Genomic DNA, 23,813 nt, shown 5'->3' on the forward strand with positions numbered 1-23,813 from the left:
TGTGTTGGTACGTGTGAGAGAGATCCACCTTTCCAAGTTGTTGGGGTTCATCTCATACTTCTGAAGGTTTGAGGGTGCTGCCTGTTCCATACTCCCCCTACTCCTAGCCTTTTAGGGGTACAAACAATAGTAATTGGGGCCTAGTGTGGTTGTGTACGTGTGATATACATACACTTTTTTTGGATCATATTTTCTATTCCGCTATTTAATCAAAAACCTTTGGGGATCAGTTAAATTGGGGGATAGTCTGTGTTGGTACGTGTGAGAGAGATCCACCTTTCCAAGTTGTTGGGGTTCATCTCATACTTCTGAAGGTTTGAGGGTGCTGCCTGTTCCATACCCCCCCTACTCCTCATCTAGCCTTTTAGGGGTACAAACAATAGTAATTGGGGCCTAGTGTGGTTGTGTACGTGTGATATACATACACTTTTTTTGGATCATATTTTCTATTCCGCTATTTAATCAAAAACCTTTGGGGATCAGTTAAATTGGGGGATAGTCTGTGTTGGTACGTGTGAGAGAGATCCACCTTTCCAAGTTGTTGGGGTTCATCTCATACTTCTGAAGGTTTGAGGGTGCTGCCTGTTCCATACCCCCCCTACTCCTCATCTAGCCTTTTAGGGGTACAAACAATAGTAATTGGGGCCTAGTGTGGTTGTGTACGTGTGATATACATACACTTTTTTTGGATCATATTTTCTATTCCGCTATTTAATCAAAAACCTTTGGGGATCAGTTAAATTGGGGGATAGTCTGTGTTGGTACGTGTGAGAGAGATCCACCTTTCCAAGTTGTTGGGGTTCATCTCATACTTCTGAAGGTTTGAGGGTGCTGCCTGTTCCATACCCCCCCTACTCCTCATCTAGCCTTTTAGGGGTACAAACAATAGTAATTGGGGCCCAGTGTGGTTGTGTACGTGTGATATACATACACTTTTTTTGGATCATATTTTCTATTCCGCTATTTAATCAAAAACCTTTGGGGATCAGTTAAATTGGGGGATAGTCTGTGTTGGTACGTGTGAGAGAGATCCACCTTTCCAAGTTGTTGGGGTTCATCTCATACTTCTGAAGGTTTGAGGGTGCTGCCTGTTCCATACTCCCCCTACTCCTCATCTAGCCTTTTAGGGGTACAAACAATAGTAATTGGGGCCCAGTGTGGTTGTGTACGTGTGATATACATACACTTTTTTTGGATCATATTTTCTATTCCGCTATTTAATCAAAAACCTTTGGGGATCAGTTAAATTGGGGGATAGTCTGTGTTGGTACGTGTGAGAGAGATCCACCTTTCCAAGTTGTTGGGGTTCATCTCATACTTCTGAAGGTTTGAGGGTGCTGCCTGTTCCATACTCCCCCTACTCCTAGCCTTTTAGGGGTACAAACAATAGTAATTGGGGCCTAGTGTGGTTGTGTACGTGTGATATACATACATTTTTTTTGGATCATATTTTCTATTCCGCTATTTAATCAAAAACCTTTGGGGATCAGTTAAATTGGGGGATAGTCTGTGTTGGTACGTGTGAGAGAGATCCACCTTTCCAAGTTGTTGGGGTTCATCTCATACTTCTGAAGGTTTGAGGGTGCTGCCTGTTCCATACTCCCCCTACTCCTAGCCTTTTAGGGGTACAAACAATAGTAATTGGGGCCTAGTGTGGTTGTGTACGTGTGATATACATACACTTTTTTTGGATCATATTTTCTATTCCGCTATTTAATCAAAAACCTTTGGGGATCAGTTAAATTGGGGGATAGTCTGTGTTGGTACGTGTGAGAGAGATCCACCTTTCCAAGTTGTTGGGGTTCATCTCATACTTCTGAAGGTTTGAGGGTGCTGCCTGTTCCATACTCCCCCTACTCCTCATCTAGCCTTTTAGGGGTACAAACAATAGTAATTGGGGCCCAGTGTGGTTGTGTACGTGTGATATACATACACTTTTTTTGGATCATATTTTCTATTCCGCTATTTAATCAAAAACCTTTGGGGATCAGTTAAATTGGGGGATAGTCTGTGTTGGTACGTGTGAGAGAGATCCACCTTTCCAAGTTGTTGGGGTTCATCTCATACTTCTGAAGGTTTGAGGGTGCTGCCTGTTCCATACTCCCCCTACTCCTCATCTAGCCTTTTAGGGGTACAAACAATAGTAATTGGGGCCCAGTGTGGTTGTGTACGTGTGATATACATACACTTTTTTTGGATCATATTTTCTATTCCGCTATTTAATCAAAAACCTTTGGGGATCAGTTAAATTGGGGGATAGTCTGTGTTGGTACGTGTGAGAGAGATCCACCTTTCCAAGTTGTTGGGGTTCATCTCATACTTCTGAAGGTTTGAGGGTGCTGCCTGTTCCATACTCCCCCTACTCCTAGCCTTTTAGGGGTACAAACAATAGTAATTGGGGCCTAGTGTGGTTGTGTACGTGTGATATACATACACTTTTTTTGGATCATATTTTCTATTCCGCTATTTAATCAAAAACCTTTGGGGATCAGTTAAATTGGGGGATAGTCTGTGTTGGTACGTGTGAGAGAGATCCACCTTTCCAAGTTGTTGGGGTTCATCTCATACTTCTGAAGGTTTGAGGGTGCTGCCTGTTCCATACCCCCCCTACTCCTCATCTAGCCTTTTAGGGGTACAAACAATAGTAATTGGGGCCTAGTGTGGTTGTGTACGTGTGATATACATACACTTTTTTTGGATCATATTTTCTATTCCGCTATTTAATCAAAAACCTTTGGGGATCAGTTAAATTGGGGGATAGTCTGTGTTGGTACGTGTGAGAGAGATCCACCTTTCCAAGTTGTTGGGGTTCATCTCATACTTCTGAAGGTTTGAGGGTGCTGCCTGTTCCATACCCCCCCTACTCCTCATCTAGCCTTTTAGGGGTACAAACAATAGTAATTGGGGCCTAGTGTGGTTGTGTACGTGTGATATACATACACTTTTTTTTGATCATATTTCCTATTCCGCTATTCAATAAAAACCTTTGAGGATCAATTGAATTGCGGGATAGTCTGTGTCGGTACGTGTGAGAGAGATCCACCTTTCCAAGTTGTTGGGGTTCATCTCATACTTCTGAAGGTTTGAGGGTGCTGCCTGTTCCATACTCCCCCTACTCCTCATCTAGCCTTTTAGGGGTACAAACAATAGTAATTGGGGCCCAGTGTGGTTGTGTACGTGTGATATACATACACTTTTTTTGGATCATATTTTCTATTCCGCTATTTAATCAAAAACCTTTGGGGATCAGTTAAATTGGGGGATAGTCTGTGTTGGTACGTGTGAGAGAGATCCACCTTTCCAAGTTGTTGGGGTTCATCTCATACTTCTGAAGGTTTGAGGGTGCTGCCTGTTCCATACTCCCCCTACTCCTCATCTAGCCTTTTAGGGGTACAAACAATAGTAATTGGGGCCCAGTGTGGTTGTGTACGTGTGATATACATACACTTTTTTTGGATCATATTTTCTATTCCGCTATTTAATCAAAAACCTTTGGGGATCAGTTAAATTGGGGGATAGTCTGTGTTGGTACGTGTGAGAGAGATCCACCTTTCCAAGTTGTTGGGGTTCATCTCATACTTCTGAAGGTTTGAGGGTGCTGCCTGTTCCATACTCCCCCTACTCCTAGCCTTTTAGGGGTACAAACAATAGTAATTGGGGCCTAGTGTGGTTGTGTACGTGTGATATACATACACTTTTTTTGGATCATATTTTCTATTCCGCTATTTAATCAAAAACCTTTGGGGATCAGTTAAATTGGGGGATAGTCTGTGTTGGTACGTGTGAGAGAGATCCACCTTTCCAAGTTGTTGGGGTTCATCTCATACTTCTGAAGGTTTGAGGGTGCTGCCTGTTCCATACCCCCCCTACTCCTCATCTAGCCTTTTAGGGGTACAAACAATAGTAATTGGGGCCTAGTGTGGTTGTGTACGTGTGATATACATACACTTTTTTTGGATCATATTTTCTATTCCGCTATTTAATCAAAAACCTTTGGGGATCAGTTAAATTGGGGGATAGTCTGTGTTGGTACGTGTGAGAGAGATCCACCTTTCCAAGTTGTTGGGGTTCATCTCATACTTCTGAAGGTTTGAGGGTGCTGCCTGTTCCATACCCCCCCTACTCCTCATCTAGCCTTTTAGGGGTACAAACAATAGTAATTGGGGCCTAGTGTGGTTGTGTACGTGTGATATACATACACTTTTTTTGGATCATATTTTCTATTCCGCTATTTAATCAAAAACCTTTGGGGATCAGTTAAATTGGGGGATAGTCTGTGTTGGTACGTGTGAGAGAGATCCACCTTTCCAAGTTGTTGGGGTTCATCTCATACTTCTGAAGGTTTGAGGGTGCTGCCTGTTCCATACCCCCCCTACTCCTCATCTAGCCTTTTAGGGGTACAAACAATAGTAATTGGGGCCTAGTGTGGTTGTGTACGTGTGATATACATACACTTTTTTTGGATCATATTTTCTATTCCGCTATTTAATCAAAAACCTTTGGGGATCAGTTAAATTGGGGGATAGTCTGTGTTGGTACGTGTGAGAGAGATCCACCTTTCCAAGTTGTTGGGGTTCATCTCATACTTCTGAAGGTTTGAGGGTGCTGCCTGTTCCATACCCCCCCTACTCCTCATCTAGCCTTTTAGGGGTACAAACAATAGTAATTGGGGCCTAGTGTGGTTGTGTACGTGTGATATACATACACTTTTTTTGGATCATATTTTCTATTCCGCTATTTAATCAAAAACCTTTGGGGATCAGTTAAATTGGGGGATAGTCTGTGTTGGTACGTGTGAGAGAGATCCACCTTTCCAAGTTGTTGGGGTTCATCTCATACTTCTGAAGGTTTGAGGGTGCTGCCTGTTCCATACTCCCCCTACTCCTCATCTAGCCTTTTAGGGGTACAAACAATAGTAATTGGGGCCCAGTGTGGTTGTGTACGTGTGATATACATACACTTTTTTTGGATCATATTTTCTATTCCGCTATTTAATCAAAAACCTTTGGGGATCAGTTAAATTGGGGGATAGTCTGTGTTGGTACGTGTGAGAGAGATCCACCTTTCCAAGTTGTTGGGGTTCATCTCATACTTCTGAAGGTTTGAGGGTGCTGCCTGTTCCATACTCCCCCTACTCCTAGCCTTTTAGGGGTACAAACAATAGTAATTGGGGCCTAGTGTGGTTGTGTACGTGTGATATACATACACTTTTTTTGGATCATATTTTCTATTCCGCTATTTAATCAAAAACCTTTGGGGATCAGTTAAATTGGGGGATAGTCTGTGTTGGTACGTGTGAGAGAGATCCACCTTTCCAAGTTGTTGGGGTTCATCTCATACTTCTGAAGGTTTGAGGGTGCTGCCTGTTCCATACCCCCCCTACTCCTCATCTAGCCTTTTAGGGGTACAAACAATAGTAATTGGGGCCTAGTGTGGTTGTGTACGTGTGATATACATACACTTTTTTTGGATCATATTTTCTATTCCGCTATTTAATCAAAAACCTTTGGGGATCAGTTAAATTGGGAGATAGTCTGTGTTGGTACGTGTGAGAGAGATCCACCTTTCCAAGTTGTTGGGGTTCATCTCATACTTCTGAAGGTTTGAGGGTGCTGCCTGTTCCATACTCCCCCTACTCCTCATCTAGCCTTTTAGGGGTACAAACAATAGTAATTGGGGCCCAGTGTGGTTGTGTACGTGTGATATACATACACTTTTTTTGGATCATATTTTCTATTCCGCTATTTAATCAAAAACCTTTGGGGATCAGTTAAATTGGGGGATAGTCTGTGTTGGTACGTGTGAGAGAGATCCACCTTTCCAAGTTGTTGGGGTTCATCTCATACTTCTGAAGGTTTGAGGGTGCTGCCTGTTCCATACCCCCCCTACTCCTCATCTAGCCTTTTAGGGGTACAAACAATAGTAATTGGGGCCTAGTGTGGTTGTGTACGTGTGATATACATACACTTTTTTTGGATCATATTTTCTATTCCGCTATTTAATCAAAAACCTTTGGGGATCAGTTAAATTGGGGGATAGTCTGTGTTGGTACGTGTGAGAGAGATCCACCTTTCCAAGTTGTTGGGGTTCATCTCATACTTCTGAAGGTTTGAGGGTGCTGCCTGTTCCATACCCCCCCTACTCCTCATCTAGCCTTTTAGGGGTACAAACAATAGTAATTGGGGCCTAGTGTGGTTGTGTACGTGTGATAAACATACACTTTTTTTGGATCATATTTTCTATTCCGCTATTTAATCAAAAACCTTTGGGGATCAGTTAAATTGGGGGATAGTCTGTGTTGGTACGTGTGAGAGAGATCCACCTTTCCAAGTTGTTGGGGTTCATCTCATACTTCTGAAGGTTTGAGGGTGCTGCCTGTTCCATACTCCCCCTACTCCTCATCTAGCCTTTTAGGGGTACAAACAATAGTAATTGGGGCCCAGTGTGGTTGTGTACGTGTGATATACATACACTTTTTTTGGATCATATTTTCTATTCCGCTATTTAATTTAACTGGGCCTCCATGCGAGACCTGTGTGCCTTGTTGCGCTGTTTTGAGTACTCCACCAACATGGCCAGTGGCAATGACGCCGTTCTCAGCTTAACTATCCCACTTCTATGCCTCCTTGAAAAAACAATTCGGGCGATGATGGAAGAGGATGTGGCACAGGATGAGGAGGAGGAGGAGGATGAAGAGGTAACATTTCCAAGGCTTTCAGGGCAGTCATTCGCAAGGGGCTCCGAGGGTGGGTTCCTGCACACGCAAACGCCAGGGACGCAATTGTCCAGCAGGGGCACAGTTCTGGAGGATGAGGAGGATGAGGAGGAGGAGGAGCTGGAGGAGGAGATGGAACCATGTTCACAGCAGGGTGGCACCCAGGCCAGCTCATGGCCATCACTGGTGCGTGGCTGGGGGGATACAGAGGACACGGACGATACACCTCCCACAGAGGACAGCCTTTCGTTGCCTCTGGGCAGCCTGGCACACATGAGCGATTACATGCTGCAGTGTCTCCACAACGACCGCCGAGTTGCCCACATTCTAACTTGTGCTGATTACTGGGTGGCCACGCTGCTGGATCCCCGTTACAAGGACAACGTACCGTCCTTAATTCACTCACTGGAGCGCGATCGCAAGATGCGCGAGTACAAGCGCACGCTGGTAGACGCCATTCTGCTGGCATTCCCATCTGACAGCGGGGCCACAGTGGAAGCACAAGGCAGAGGAGGAGGAGGAGGAGGTCGCCAACGCAACCAGGGCACCGCCAGCACCTCAGAAGGCAGGGTTAGCATGGCCGAAATGTGGAAAAGCTTTGTCAGCACGCCACAACAAACAGCAGCACCAGCAGCTCAGATGGAACGTCTTAGCAGGAGGCAGCATTTTACCAACATGGTGGAGCAGTATGTGTGCACACGCCTACATGTAGTGAATGACGGGTCTGCCCCCTTCAACTTCTGGGTCTCCAAATTGGGCACATGGCCTGAGCTTGCCCTTTACGCCTTGGAGGTGCTGGCGTGCCCTGCAGCCAGTGTATTATCTGAACGGGTATTTAGCACGGCTGGGGGCGTTATAACAGACAAGCGCAGCCGCCTGTCCAGAGACAATGTGGACAAGCTCACGTTCATTAAAATGAACCAGGCATGGATCCCACGGGACTTTTCCGTACCTTATGCAGAATAGCAATGGATACCGACCTTACCCACCCATTGTTCCATTTTTGCTCTTTCTCACTCTTTTGGGGTGTACCCTCATTTAAAATTTTTGAAAAGAAGCAGTGTTGGCTACCTCGTCCTCCTCCTCAGGGCCAGATTAATGTAGGGGCTATTGGAGCTGCAGCTCCAGGCCCCTACCTTTTATATAGGCCCCGGGTTGGCCATATTCACTGTTACCGCTCTTCTGTCACTTGTAAACACAGAAGTCTGGCTTCTATGCTCGCTTCCCCAGGCAGCACCCTCAGAACCTCCCCACACAGCGTGAAGGCCGGACAAGGAGGGACAGTTGGCGATGCATGGATGTGTTTATGGGCTTCAGAGACAGCATCCCATGTTGAATTAGGCATGCATGGCTGCACCCTTCCTCCTCTGGGTGCATGGCAAGGCACGGCCCTTAAGGCCCTTCAAAATCCTCAGCACCAAGCCCATGATGCTGTTAATCCGGCCCTGGTCCTCCTCCACCGCCGCTTCCACCTACACCGCCCATAGGTGTGCGCAGCCTATTGCATTAAGGTGTGCACCCCAAAGTTGAAATACACATGCATGTGTTTGCCAGCAGGGAGAGTAATGTATCGGGGCCATGTACCTGTAGGCAAGGAGAAATAGAGCAGAGCAGGTCCCAGGGAGATCTTTCCCATCTCCTCACTGGCAATGCTATGTGCCCTAGGTGATTAGGGTGTGCCCAGGCACACCCAGCACACCCTGTGCGCACGCCTATGTCACCGCCACATCCACCACCACCTCAACCTCCCTCCTACTCCATATGGGCCTCGTCCTTCAGAGATGAAGAAGAACATTGTTTTATTTTTCTGTTTTTTTTTGTTGTTTTAAGTTATTTCCCTATCCACATTTGTTTGCAGAGCACTTGCCATGCTCTTAATTACGTTTTGCTGCCATTTGCAGCACTCTAGCCCTTTCCTTTGGTGTTTTAGAGCCATTTTAGTGCCTTAAAGTTCGGGTCCCCATTGACTTCAATGGGGTTCGGTGTCCGGGAAAAGTTCGGTAAAAGTCCGGGACACGGACCCGGACTTTTTTTTAAAGTTCGGCCGAACCCGTCGAACACGGACATCTAGGTGTCCGCTCAACCCTATTAATAAGCAGAAGTCTGCGAAGTTCCATCCTTAGGGCGGACAGTTTGGAGGATAATGTCTGGGTGGGGTTTTGTTTATTGGACTCTTCCAGAGATTTGATTTCCTCGAGAGTATCTCGAAGTGATTTTTGAAACTTTTTTTTTAGCCTGGACGCTAATTGAATGAGAATTCCTCTTACATAAGCCTTATGAGCATTCCAAAGCGTGAATGGGTTCGTGTCTGGGACGGCATTGTGTGTGAAGAAATTGGGCTTGGAGGTGTTTGAGGGAGTCAGGGTCGGAAAGCATTGAGTTGTTACATCTCCATATGTAGGAAGATGGCGGAGAGGCCGAGGTGGAAATAGACATGTGTATGGCAGCGTGGTCTGACCACGTAATGGGGGAAATGGAAGTGTGCATCACCAAGGGAAGAGTTGCTGAATCAATCAGAAACATGTCAATTCTGGAGTATGTTAAATGGCAAGCCGAGAAGAAGGTGTAGTCCCTCTCCTCTGCATGTTGGTATCTCCAAATATCATGTAGATTTTCCGCATGTAGGAGAGCTGCCATGGATGTAGACGAGGCTTTACCACCGGAAGATGTGTCAATGGCAGGATCTGCTACAATGTTAAAATCTCCGCACACGATCAGTTTGCCTACCGTAAGTTTGCAAATTTTGGCAGACAGTTTTCTCAGGAATTTGATCTGGTGTCGGTTGGGGGCATATACATTTACAAAGGTATATAGACAATCATCAATACAACAATTCAAAATGATGTATCTTCCGTCTGTGTCTTCCACCACCCGAGAGTAGGTGAAAGTCACAGAGTTGCTAACAGCCAGTAGGACTCCCCGTTTCTTTTCGGGGGAATTTGCCATAAAGACGTGGGGGTAGTCCGGGTGGGAGCAGCGAGGTGTGGATCCTTGCTTAAAATGGGTCTCCTGGATAGCTAGAATGTCTGCCTTGTGTGCCTTGGCTTCCTTCCACATTGAGAAACATTTCACGGGGTGGTTTAGCCCCTTAGCATTCAACGTTAAAAGCTGCAAAGACATTGCTATTTGTGTGGAAGTTCAGGGTGTACGTAGCAGCACCTTGGTATAAGGGCTGGATCAATCCATAGTGTGTGTGCTATGAGAAAATATACAGAGGTACCTGGTGGGAGGTCAAAGATGCAGCAGTGAGATGGAGAGCGGGTTCCATTCAGGTGTCGTTTGCTGGAAGTTTGGCGGACGGTATTGGAGAATGTGAGGTGAAAGTCCGGAACACAGTGTAGAGGTCGGGAACAACTTTCTAGGGGTGTTGCAACATTCGTAGCTGAGTTCTGTTCTGAAAAAGAAGTGCACAAAACAAGAAAAAACAATAAAGGTAAAAAAAACATGGCCCTGGCAGACCATAAGGGCAGCTGTAGCTGCACGGTCGGTGGGGTTTCTAGCACGGTAGCAGGTGCTACAAAGAGCGGGAGGGCCAGTGTGCCCAGCCTCAAGTATAAAAGTCAGCATTATTTGGAGCGGTGAGAGGACCTGGATCTGGAAGGCCTAGACACTGTGTGCCATTCGGGTTGCAGCCGTGGTAATGGTGGGTCTGGAGGTCTAGGGCGCTGGTCGGGTGCATCCGGGAGGATATGCCACTGCTTGAGGAGGCGGAGGCCCTGTTCCATAGATGTGTTTTGGGACGTCGTCCCCATGTGGGTCACGCACAACTTGGCGGGGTACTTTCATTTGTATATGATTTTGTTGTTCCTCAGGGCCTTAGTTATGGAATTTAAATTTCTTCTCAATTGGAGTGTGTATTGAGAATAGTCAGGTAAAACCTGAAGGGACGTTGCCATGTCCGGAAGGCGTTCTTTCCTCCTAAATGTGTCCAAGATTTTCTCTTTTGCCTGAAAAAAGTGTATCCTCAGGAGGACATCCCGAGGGATGTCTTGCGGCAGGAAGGATGGCTTGGGGATTCGGTGAATGCGGTCTATGGTGAGGTCTTCATTAGAGAGTTCAGGCACCGCTTTGTGGAACAGATCGCGAACAAAGGTGGGCAGTTGGTTGGGTTGGACTGTTTCAGGGATCCCACGTATTTTGAGGTTGTTACGCCTCGATCTGTCCTCAAGGTCTGCAATTTTTGCCTGCATGCGGTGTATGTCCTCCTGATGGGAAGTGTGAGCATCCACTAAGGTGTTGTAGGATACTGTGAATTCCTCCATCCTATCCTCTACATTGTGGACTCTGTCTCCCAGGCCATGTAGTTCCCTCTGGCAATAGGAGATGGAGGCTTGGATATTTGCTTGCATAGACGTATGTAGCATAGACAGCATTTCTTTAAGTGTAGTGTCAGACACTGGTTGCCCAGTAGTGGCAAGTTTTGCAAATGGGCCTGGTGGTGGGGAGTAGGCCCAAGGTGTGCATGGGGCACTGGAGGTATCGCTCACCTCCATAGATGCTGCAGTCGCCATCCTTGCGAATGAGCCCCTCCGGGGGCGAGATTTCGCCGGGCTCTGCGCTGATGGGGTGGAGGGAGAGGAATCCGCAGACCGCGCCGGCCGCATCTGGAATGGGTCCTGGGTTCGCGCCGCTATTGGCGCCGTTGTGACGTCATACGCCCGCGACTCGGGCGGTAGAGGACGCGGCTGGCCAGACGATGGAATGTCTCCGCCGCCATGTTGGTGGAGACCAGGCGGCAGCGGTCCGAAGAATTCGGACAGTTTGCGGACCGGTGGGACCCCCTTATTCCTTCTGGTCATTGTGGCGGTGTGCGCTGGCAGTTCCCCCACAAGTATTCAGTGTGTACGAGGTCGTGGAGTGGCTGTGTCGTGCCGTAGATGCGAGTTAGGCTGAGCACTGGCTGGAGCTCCTCGGTCAAGCGGCCATCTTACTCGGGGGTCACCACGCCCCCTATTAAATTGATTTTTGTACTCTATGCTGCATGGTTCATTTAAAGCCTACTATATACAGACTGTACTATACAGCTGTATATCCTTTTGTTTTCTTTTTCTATTCTCCCAAGACAACCAGTAAACTGACCACGCTGAGATTGATGTGCTTCTATGCTTAGTGTGGTCAGTTTTAAGTAGGAAAGCAAGTGCCTGGCAAGAGCACCAGGGATTTCACACAAAGGAAACAATACAAAGAGAACAGGATACTTTTTCATACAAGTACAGCAGGCACATATCAGGAATATAAAATGTTGTGCTAACATATGCTTTTAATGCAAGGGGATGGAAAAAAAAAAAATATGAAAATAGGTGTTTGTCTTGCATGATTTAAATGAATATGAAAGAGTAAGAATTGTAGTTTTTGCTTTGTAGAAATTTAAGGAAAATTGGGAAACACAAAAAACATTTGAAAAACGTTGTCATTTAAAAGATATTTGTATAAAAGTATAATTATCCTCTAAAATGTTCCCTAGAGTGAACAAAGACAGCAGTAGAGGCAAACTTTCAATTTAAAAAAAAATCACATTTATGTTTATGTGGAACTTCACGCAAACTGCTAAATAGGTTAAATATTGTTTGTTTACAGTGCTTTGAAAAAGTATTCATACCCCTTGAAATTTTCCACATTTTGTCATGTTACAACCAAAAAGATAAATGCATTTTTATTGGGATTTTATGTGATAGAACGACACAAAGTGGCGCATAATTGTGAAGTAAAAGGGAAATGATAAATGGTTTTCAAAAATGTTCACAAATAAATAAGTGAAAAGTGTGGCGTGCATTTGTATTCAGCCCCTTTACTCTGATACCCCTAACTAAAATCTAGTGAAATTAATTGTCTTCGGAAGTCACCTAATTAGTAATTAGTCCACCTGTGTATAATTTAATCTCAGTATAAACACAGCTATTCTGTGGAGCCCTCAGAGGTTTGTTAGAGCAGTGATCCGACTCCTCAACTCCTGTCCTCGGGGCCCACTAACAGGCTGGGTTTGCAAGATAACTAAATTACATCACAGGTGATCTCATTTGCCGCTCAGTGATTGCAGTATTCTAGTCTGCATCTCCCCTAGGAAATACTTAAAATCTGGCCTGTTACTGGGCCCCGAGGACCGGAGTTGAGGACCACTGTGTTAGAGAACCTTAGTGAACAAACCCCTTCATGAAGACCAAGGAACACACCAGACAGGTCAGGTCAGGGATAAAGTTGTGGAGAAGTTTAAAGCAGGGTTAGGTTATAAAAAAATATCCCAAGCTTTGAACATCTCACGGAGCATTGTTCAATGCATCATCTGAAAATGGATAGAGTATGGCACAACTGCAAACCTACAAAGACATGGCCGTCCACCTAAACCGACAGGCCGGGCAAGGAGAGCATTAATCAGAGAAGCAGCCAAGAGGTCCATGGTATCTCTGGAGGAGCTGCAGAGATCCACAGCTCAGGTGGGAGAATCTGTCCACAGGACAACTTTTAGTCGTGCATTCCATAAATCTGCCCTTTATAGAAGAGTGGCAAGAAGAAAGGCAGTGTTGAAAGAAAGCCATAAAAAGTCACATTTGCAGTTTGTGAGAAGCCATGTGGGGGACACAGCAAACCTGTGGAAGAAGGTGCTCTGGTCAGATAAGACCAAAATTAAACTTTTTGACCTCAAAGCAAAACCCTATGTGTGGCAAAAAATGAACACTGCACATCACCCTGAACACACCATGCTTTTCTTCAGCAGGGACAGGGAAGTTGGTAAGAGTTGATGATAAGTTGGATGGAGCCAAATACAGAGCATTAAAACCTGTTAGAGTCTTCAAAAGACTTGAGACTGGGCGGAGGTTCACCTTCCAGCAGGACAATGACCCGAAACATACAGCCAGGGCTACAATGGAATGGTTTAGATCAAAGCATATTCATGTGTTAGAAAGGCTCAGTCAAAGTCCAGACCTAAAGCCAATTGAGAATCTGCAGCAAGACCTAATAATTGCTGTTCACAGACGCTCTCCATCCAATCTGACAGAGTTTGAGCTATTTTGCAAAGAAGAATGGGCAAACATTTCACTCTCTAGATGTGCAAAGTTGGTTGAGACATCCCCAAAAAGACTTGCAGCTGTAATTGCAGCGAAAGGTGGTTCTACAAAGTATTGACTCAGGGGGGTGAATACAAATGCACGCCACACTTATAACATATTTATTTGTAAAAAAAATTGAAAACCATTTATCATTTTCCTTCCACTTCACAATTATGTGCCAGTTTGTGTTGGTCTATCATATAAAATCCCCCCAAAAAAATAAATGTATGTTTTGGGTTGTAACATGACAAAATGTGGAAAATTTAAAGAGTATGAATACTTTTTCAAGGCACTGCACTTGCCTAGGTCACTTTTCCCTGGGTTTCTTCCTGGGCCACCCCCAATCAACATATACTAATCTTCCCCATGCCTCCCTGCTTCTCCTTACTTCCAGAAGTCAACACTTGTGTAGGCTCTGTGTTGGATGGTGCCAGAGATTACACAGGTTTGGTGACATTGTCCTGCTTATTTGGTAATAACTTTCCAATTAGCAATTTTCAAATCAGTCTCAAGCACCCGATTCAGGGAGAGGGTGTCCGGAAGGTTCTGCCAAAAGACAAGTTGTTAACCGCAGGCAAGTCCCTGTTCCTCGAACCTCCCAAAGAAAAGGTGCGTTAGCACGTGCTAACGTGCGCGCACATGCGTATGCGCACAGGTGAACAAATATGCGCCGGAATGCGACTGGCTGTGCGCATGCGCGCACAATTGTGCGCAGGCATCCTGTGACAGTTAAGGTGTCAAATGGGCTATTTAAGCTGGATCTGCACCTAGGATCAGTGCTGTCTCGTCTACAGCATTCTGGGATTGTCCTGTTCCCTGTTACCTGCATCTTCTCCTGAAATACTGACCCGGCTTGCCTCTGACTATTCCTGCTCTCTGCCTGCATCGCCTCCGGCCTGTTCCTTGACCATTCTCCTGTCTCCCCATCTGTACCTGATCTGATCGCTCTGTGTATGACCCGGTTGTCTGACTCTGCTTATCTTCCAGTTACCATTGGAGCTACCAAGTTGCTGTATCGGTCCATCTGCTTCTGGAACTTCTGCCTCCTTGTGGTGCTCTACTCAGCCAGCAGTTTTGCAGCCTGCACATCCACTGGCACTCGTGCGACTCTGCACTCTTGCGCCACCTGTTTACTCTATCAGGGGCTCTGAATCAGGGGTGTAAGAGAGGCCTTCCTCTGCATATTCAGGCTCTACCCACCAGGTACGTGACAGATGGTCATGTGTTCCCTGTATCTTGGTGTTTGCGGCTCTGTGACAGAGCATTTGAGAATTGAGGAAGTGAAGGTAAGGTGAGTATAAGTGAGTCAGAGATCTAGTAAAAGACTGAACACTGTCACATGGGGAAATTTTGCATGCTCCCCTAGACATAGAAAAGTGACCAAGTGATCCACCAAGCCTGCTGTTTCTTTGTTTTTTTTTTGTTTGTTTGTTTTTTTTTTTTGTAATTTTTAAACTTCTTTGTAATTTTTTTTTGTCTGAGTATAGATCTATGTTTGTCCCAAGCATGTATAGATATATGTTTGTCCCAAGCCACTTACTGTTGACCCAGAAGCCACACTCTGTTAGATCAATGCAGCAAGTCTACAATGGAGCATCGAGGTGGAATGAGTAGAACTTGATGGGGGTTGGAATATGTTATACCTGAAGGGTTTCACATGTACTGTCACTTTAAGGCTGGCTCCACCCAGGAGTGATGACAAGGGTCAAGGGGCAGAGTGGCCATTTTTAGACACATGTAGAGATGTATTGATATGCAGAGCTGTCCTGTAATGCTGTACAGTGAGTCCTGAATAAACAACCGTTGTTCCAGACCAGAGTCCTGTGTCTCTCACAACACGGAGAATATAACAGTGGCGACGAGGATGGGATTTACAAGGTTACTATCCGTGTGAGAAAGGAAAGGAAGAAAAAAAAAACTCTGGATTGTCAGGAATACAAACACCCACAGAGCCCAGCAGGAAAATGTCATTGATCGGGACATTAAGTGAATTTGATGGCGAACAGACAACGTGGATTTCTTGGATTGAAAGATTAGAACAATATTTCTGTGCAAATGCCATCCCAGGCGACAGGCAAGTAGCAGTTTTTCTGACACTGGTTGGTGCTAGGACATATGACACTCTTAGGGATCTCCTTTTCCCTGAAAAACCAGCAACTAAGACTTTGGCAGAGCTCCTGACACTGTTAGGAAATCACTTCCAGCCTAAACCACTAGAGATTGCAGAAAGATTCAGGTTTTATCAGCGGCAGCAGCAGCCGGGTGAAGATATTAAGGCTTATGTGCTCGCCCTTCGCAGACTAGCCTCAACTTGTTCTTTTGGGGAGTATTTACCAACTGCACTGAGGGATAAGTTTGTCATGGGACTGAATAGTGAGTCTAGCCAAAAGAGACTGTTAACAGAGAAAGACCTTACCCTTACAAAGGCAATTGAGATAGCTTCAGTGATGGAAATGGCTGTGAAAGATACAGAGGCATTGAACCCCCAGAGCAGAAGGGAAGAGGTTAAAGAGGAAGTTTTCAGAACAGCAGTCAAGCAAACTGCAGCTAACTGTAAATATAGAACCTCACCAACCAGGACGTCAGCTTGCTACCGTTGTGGGAATACAGACCATGATCACAAAGTCTGCCGGTTTAAGGATCAGCTCTGTCATAATTGTGGAAAGGCAGGCCATCTGAAACGAGTCTGCCGTAGTAAGAAGGTGCGAAATAAACAACCTCTGAACCCCAGGACAAAGGCATATATGGTGGGAAGATATACATCGTCATCTGAATCAGAGGATGAGGAAGTGCTCCACAGATTGGACATACATCATATGCATTCAGCACCCTCAGCAATGACTGTAGAGGTAACCGTGGAAGGAAAGAAACTCAAGATGGATGTAGACACAGGAGCAGCAGTTTCAGTTATCACCCAGAAACAATGGAGAAAACTTCTGATCCGAACAACTGTCCGTCCAACACCAATCAAACTGCAGACATATTCAAAGCAGATACTCCACCCACTGGGGTACGTGAAAGTACAGGTATCCTACAAGGGTCAGACAAAGAGAATGCCATTATATATCCTAGAACATGGGGGACCCCCTCTTTTTGGGAGAGACTGGATTGCTCACTTTGGCATGCCAGACATCGCCATTAACCCCTGCAACACCGTGACCATCCCATCAGGGGATGAAGAGGGATGGGTGAAGTCCCTGAAACAGCGATTCCCGCAAGTCTTTGATAACCATTTGGGAAAAATAAAGCATGACTGTGTGAGACTCAGGCTGAAACCCAATGCCCAGCCTAGGTTCTTCAAAGCTCGGACGGTACCTTTCGCACTCCGAGCAGGTGTGGAAGCTGAACTAAGCCGGCTGGAGGAACAAGGTGTCATCTCAAAGGTAGAGCACAGCGAGTGGGCATCACCAGTTGTACCAGTAAAGAAAGCGAATGGGGACTTACGCATTTGTGGCGATTTCCGCATGGCACTAAATTCTCAACTGGAGATAGACCAGTATCCCCTACCCAGAGTAGATGACATTTTTGCCTCTCTTGCAGGAGGTCAAAAGTTCACCAAGCTTGATCTCAGGCAAGCTTATTTACAGTTTGAGGTCCACCCTTCGTCCCGCAAGTTTCTAACAATCAACACTCACAAGGGACTGTATGAATACAATCGGATGGTGTTTGGGGTAGCCTCCGCCCCAGCCATTTGGCAACGCAAAATGGATGAGATTTTGGCGGACATTCCTTTCACACAGTGCCTGTTAGATGACATGCTCATCACGGGCCTGACGGACCAGGAACACAAGCGTAACGTGGAGCTTGTGTTGGCCAGACTCCAAGAGCAGGGTCTAAAAGTGAACTTAGCGAAATGCCAATTCATGGTACCTAAATTGGAGTTTTGTGGCCACCTTGTGGATGCAGAGGGTATACACACCACGGAAGCCAAAGTTGATGCTTTAGTAAAAGCTCCAGCCCCGACCAACGTCCAGCAGCTGCGATCATACCTGGGCTTGCTGAACTATTACCACAAATTCCTGCCGGATCTAGCACACACTTTGTTTCCATTAAACAAGCTTTTGGAGAAACACTCCAGATGGAACTGGTCGGCTGCATGCCAACGTGCTTTTGAAGTTTCTAAGCGAAAGCTGTTGGCGTCACGCATGCTCGTGCACTATGACCTCCAAAGGCCTCTCACCTTGGCTTGTGATGCCTCACCCTATGGTCTAGGGGCTGTACTATCTCACGTTTTACCAGATGGGTCAGAGAAACCTGTGGCATTCGCCTCCAGGTCCTTGACAAAAGCAGAAAGCAATTACTCTCACATTGACAAAGAGGCTCTGGCGCTCATATGGGCAATTAAGAAGTTTCATCTTTACCTGTATGGTAGGGAATTCACCATACTGACTGATCATAAACCACTCCTTCAGATCTTTAGCCCTGACAAAGGCATCTCCCAGACGACTGCAGCCCGTCTTCAACGCTATGCCCTATTCTTGGGAGCATATAGCTACAAAATCCAGTATCGCAGCCATGATGCCAACGCTAATGCAGACGCCATGTCCCGTCTGACAAGGACATTAACAGACTCTTCTCCACCTGTCAAGAGTTGTCGTTACACTAGCCTGTCCTTTCTGTCTTCCGGGGAAGTAGCAGCCCATACAGCCAAGGATACCTTCCTTAAGACAATACTCTCCTGGGTACGGTACGGTTGGCCTGCAACTGTCACACAGGATTATGAGCCTTACTTCCGTAGGCGTCTGGAATTAACTGTGTCTGGCAACTGTGTTTTATGGGGAGACCGAGTGATCGTTCCACAGACCCTCCGGAGACACATTCTGGAATTGCTACATACTGGTCATCCCGGGGGCACACGTATGAAACAAAAGGCCCGAGGCTATGTGTGGTGGCCAAACCTCGACTCCGATATCACGACATATGTGAATGCGTGTGCTGGATGTGCACAAACTGCGAGAGACCCTCCTCGAGGGTGCGTCCAGCCCTGGACTTGGCCCACGGTTCCCTGGTTTCGCCTACACTTGGACTTTGCAGGCCCGATCAGAGGACACACCTTTTTGATCATTATTGATGCCCATTCAAAGTGGCCTGAGGTCGTTCCTGTTACTCAGCCAACGACTAAGGCGACGATTTCCATACTGTTACATCTCGCTGCTACGTTTGGATACCCCAGAGAAATTGTCACAGACAACGGTGCACAATTCACAAGCCAGGAGTTTCAGGGTTTCCTGACTGCCCACAACATCAAACACAAGTTGACCGCACCTTACCACCCGGCTACAAATGGTCAAGCAGAAAGGTTTGTACAGACCTTCAAACGCTATTTCAAAGCTACTGTGGCTACAAGTAAACAACAGTCCCTGTCACCCCAGCAGCTGGACTCCTTCCTTTCTGCTTACAGAACCACACCACATGCAACCACTGGGAAAACTCCAGCTGAACTTCTTTTGGGTCGGCAGCCATGGACTGTTTTGGATATGCTCCGCCCTCAAACGGTCCAGGAACATGTACGGCAGTCCCAAGACAAGAGGGTCGAACACGACGAGATTCCCCGGTTTACAGCCCAGCAAAAGGTATGGGCCCGATCTTATGGCGCTTCCAACACTCGTTGGCTTCCTGCTATCGTCGCAGAGACTTTGGGACCCAAAATGTATAGGGTCTGCCTGGAAGATGGTTCCATTTGCAGAAGGCATGTGGACCAATTGCGTTCTCGTTCTCAGCTGCCCGAATCCCTGACATCGGCTGCACCTCCAGTGTCTCAAGGATCTGCTCCTACCGGATCAGGAGGCATTGAGACTGATGCTTGGGGAGACTCTGAACTTTTGAACTCAGCTCCAACAGAGCCCTCCAGCCCTGGTCCAGAGGTCTGCTCACCCTCTGAGCTAGGGAATCCCCTCTTGGCCCCGCCGGTGTCCATTCCGGCCAGCCCTGCTTCCTCCAGCCCCGAGTCGCTGGGTGCCCGTCCTCAACGACACTGTCGCCCTCCTGACCGGTTTCAAATGCAAGACCGGTTACGAGACTTTCGACGGGCCCGCCGAAAGTGATCCGCTGCCATTTTCCCCCCGGAGCTTCCCTGGAAGTTGTTCTCACATCCGGACGTGGAAGAAACCATGTAAATCTCCTGAGTTGGAGGACTGTATTGGACAATTATGAGTTACTGTTTTATGCCTGTTCTTGTTTTGTTGTTTTTTTTTTTTTGTTTTTTGTTTTTTTTTTAGGTATGGATGGAAGGTGTTATACCTGAAGGGTTTCACATGTACTGTCACTTTAAGGCTGGCTCCACCCAGGAGTGATGACAAGGGTCAAGGGGCAGAGTGGCCATTTTTAGACACATGTAGAGATGTATTGATATGCAGAGCTGTCCTGTAATGCTGTACAGTGAGTCCTGAATAAACAACCGTTGTTCCAGACCAGAGTCCTGTGTCTCTCACAACACGGAGAATAACAGAATATCAGGAGGTACAGTAGGTATGTTGCACTAAGCAGGTAAAGTAACAAGTCAGCACTGCTCCAATAATCCTCATGTCATTTGTATAAAGTTCCTTACATAGTTACATAGTTAGTCAGGTTGAAAAAAGACACAAGTCCATCTAGTTCAACCAAAAAAAAAAACAGTATTGAAAACCCAACCATACAATCCCATATAAACAATCCTATACCTCAGTTGATCCAGAGGAAGGCGAAAAAAACCCCAGCAAAGCATGATCCAATTTGCTACAGCAGGGGAAAAAAATTCCTTCCTGATCCCCCGAGAGGCAATCGGTTATTTCCTGGATCAACTTTACCTAAAAAAAAAATGTAGTGCCCACTTACTGTATATTAAATACACCCAGGAAAGAATCCAGACCTTTTTTAAAGCAATCTAGTGAGCTAGTCAGGACCACCTCTGGAGGGAGTCTATTCCACACACCTAATGACTTACCTTTTATAGCCTTCTAAAAACTCATTCCCGCCCTCTTCCCATTGACTCCCCCCATCTGAATATAAAGGATGTGGTACGTTTGTACAACCTGCTTTTCAACTTACATTCCTAAAGCCCTGTAAATGATTGTTGTAACTACATTTTCTAGCATTCTTTGTGAAATGTCATTCTAGTGGGGCGTGTCATTGGGTGTGTCAGTGGGAAGTCCTTTTGTGGTGCTTTTTTGCAGGTTGTGATTAGGGTAGGATTAGGCAGTTAAAGCCATACTACTAAGAAGGGGGGTGGGAGTGCCTTGCTGGCAATCTTCAACCTGTGAGCAGACAGCAGCCCATACTTACATATAGTTACATCCATAGTTAGCTTGGTTGAAAAAAGGCACAAGTCCATCTAGTTCACAGGTGTCAAACACAAGACCCACGGGCCTAATCTGGTCCACCTGGCTATTTTCTTGTGGGCTTTGCACCTCTCCTGCAGCTAATACACCCCCTTAGGTTTGCCCCATTTTGTCTCAGCAATCAACAGCAGAGAGGAGGACAGAACTCCTTTGCCAGATCCTGCATTTCTCTGTGCAGTCACGGAGAGGCTCCTCTCTGCCATCCCCCTCTCCTTCTTAGGAGTTGCCAGCAGATAAAAGGACGAAACTTCCTACAGATACTGCATCTCTGTACAGCTGCAGCACCCCGTTGTCTCCATCTCCCCTGGTCTCAGCATTCAGCAGACTCTGGCAGTTGACTCCAGCCCTCCTCTGGTTAATTTGTTAATTTCAGTAAAATTTATTTTGGATTCGTTGAAAGTCGTTACTGTTGGGATACATCCAAATCACTGAATAATGAAAATTCCATCTGAATTTCGATTCGTACATGTCTAGTACAGAGCAACACCAAATTCACACTTTGTGTTTGAGAAATATTGCAACACCAAAGCCCCCAAAAGGGGTGGGTTACTATGGGCTGAATGGGGACTTTATTGGTATCGTACTCATAATATATACCACCACATATTTTATAAAATTTATATAAAGTTTATTGATTTAATGTTTATGTAGAAAAATAATTTCATTTTCAGAGCAGCGGGGACACGTGAGGTGGCAACACCAGGAGATATCCTTTTGCAATTGGAGGTATGAGGGGGAGCAGCCCTTAGGGGGACATGGCATTACCTGATACATGAATATATCTATATCTACCGTCTGGATCCCGATATGGGCATATAAATGTAAGTGCAATTACCAGCATTAAGTGGAAGACCTGGGAATCTTGTTCATTATTATTACCAGTTTTATGTGAAATACTGGTGGAAACTTTCTGTGTGGCAACATATCAGATGCCCTTTACGGTCCCCTGCATAACTGATTACATAGGCTTTAAATGGTCATATTTTAATGATAACAGGACCCTCTCTATGTTAATCCGCCCCTGAAGAAGCGTTTTAGCGAAACATGTTGGGCAAGGATCAAGGTGGTAGCCCAAGTGGTTCACCTAGCATATGATATATATGAGAGATTCTAATTTTTGTCATTTTTTGACATCTGCCATTTTTTCTTTTAAAATGTGTATGTTCTATGTTTGTGAAATTATTTTTATATGTAAACATTAAATCAATAAACTTTGTATACATTTTATAAAATATGCGGTGATGAGTACGATACCAATAAAGTCCCCATTCAGCCCATAGTAACCCACCCCTTTTGGGGGATTTGGTGTTGCAATACTTCTCAAACATTTTGGGACGTAGGTATCATTTATAACCTATATTATTTAACACAATCCTCAATTAAACATGTCTAAGTACAGAACGCCAAATCTTTTCCAGGTTAAACAGTAAATATGTAAATATACACTACATGCATTTCAACTGTGTTTAGGTGCTGGCCTTCGGGTTTTGTTTTAAAATTCCTTCAGGTCCTACAGGCCTTCATACTGAGAGTCAGAAAATCTCAAAATATGATAACAAATAGCAATGTGTTTGAAAGCATCAATAATTCCAACTGTGTAGTATTAAAACATTTTTAAACAAGAACATGGGAGAAGATGAATAAGAACAAACCAAAAAATCCCTTCTTTGACCCTTGTGCTCCTCTTTTATGTGTTTGTTCACATTTGCTTTACACGCCTGGCATTATTGACTCTTTGATCACACTGGATATCGTTATAATGTTTTGAGATGCTACTGTTGTTCAAATCAAGTTCTGATTGTCTGGAGATTTCAGTTTTAATCTAATCATTTTCGGAATGCTTTGATTTGGTGCTTTTCATTTTCAGCTTGAAATCACTGAATTGGGTGTTGTTTTTAATTAACTTTCTAGCTATCAACTTTATTTATAACACAGGTTTAAATTATTTTTTAAATAATATTATCTAGTATCTGATGACTTATTAGGTTATTTTCTTAGAGCTTTGTTGGCACTTCATCCATTTTTTAAAGCGATAAGAGCAAACTTTGGTCTGTTCTCACAAGCAATGCTTTTTCACCATTGTAATTTTGATGCAGCAGTAATTATCATGTGCTAATTTGTATCAGCTATTGAACTCAATATAGGGGACCTGATTTGTGACTGTTGTGTAAAGGTTTTATAGATTGTAGGGTTTTTGTTACTGTTAACCAGTTCTGGACCGGAAGGATTTGCCCGCTTAATGACCAGGCCATTTTTTGCGATTCGGCACTGCGTTACTTTGACTGACAATTGCGCAGTCGTGCGATGCTGTACCCTAATCATTTTTATTTCCCCACAAATAGAGCTTTCTATTGGTGGTATGTGATCACCTGTGCTATTTTTCGTTTTTGCGCTATAAACAAATAAACGACAATTCTGAAAAAAATATATATATTTTTTACATTATGCTATAGAACATTCCCAAAAAAAAAAAACAAAATCTAAAATCAAATGTTTTCATCATTTTAGCCCAATTTGTATTCTGCTTCATATTTTTGGTAAAAAAATCCCAATATGGGTATTTTGATTGGTTTGCGCAAAAGTTATTGCGTCTACAAACTAGGGGAAAGATTTATGTCATTTTTTTTGTTTTTTAACTTAACGGACAATTGCGCAGTCATGCAACGCTGTACCTAAATAAAATTGATGTCCTTTTTTCCCACAAACAGAGCTTTCTTTTGGTGGTATTTGATCACC

The sequence above is a fragment of the Pelophylax lessonae genome (assembly GCF_965119305.1).
Source record: "Pelophylax lessonae genome assembly, chromosome: 8".
NCBI lineage: Eukaryota > Metazoa > Chordata > Amphibia > Anura > Ranidae > Pelophylax > Pelophylax lessonae.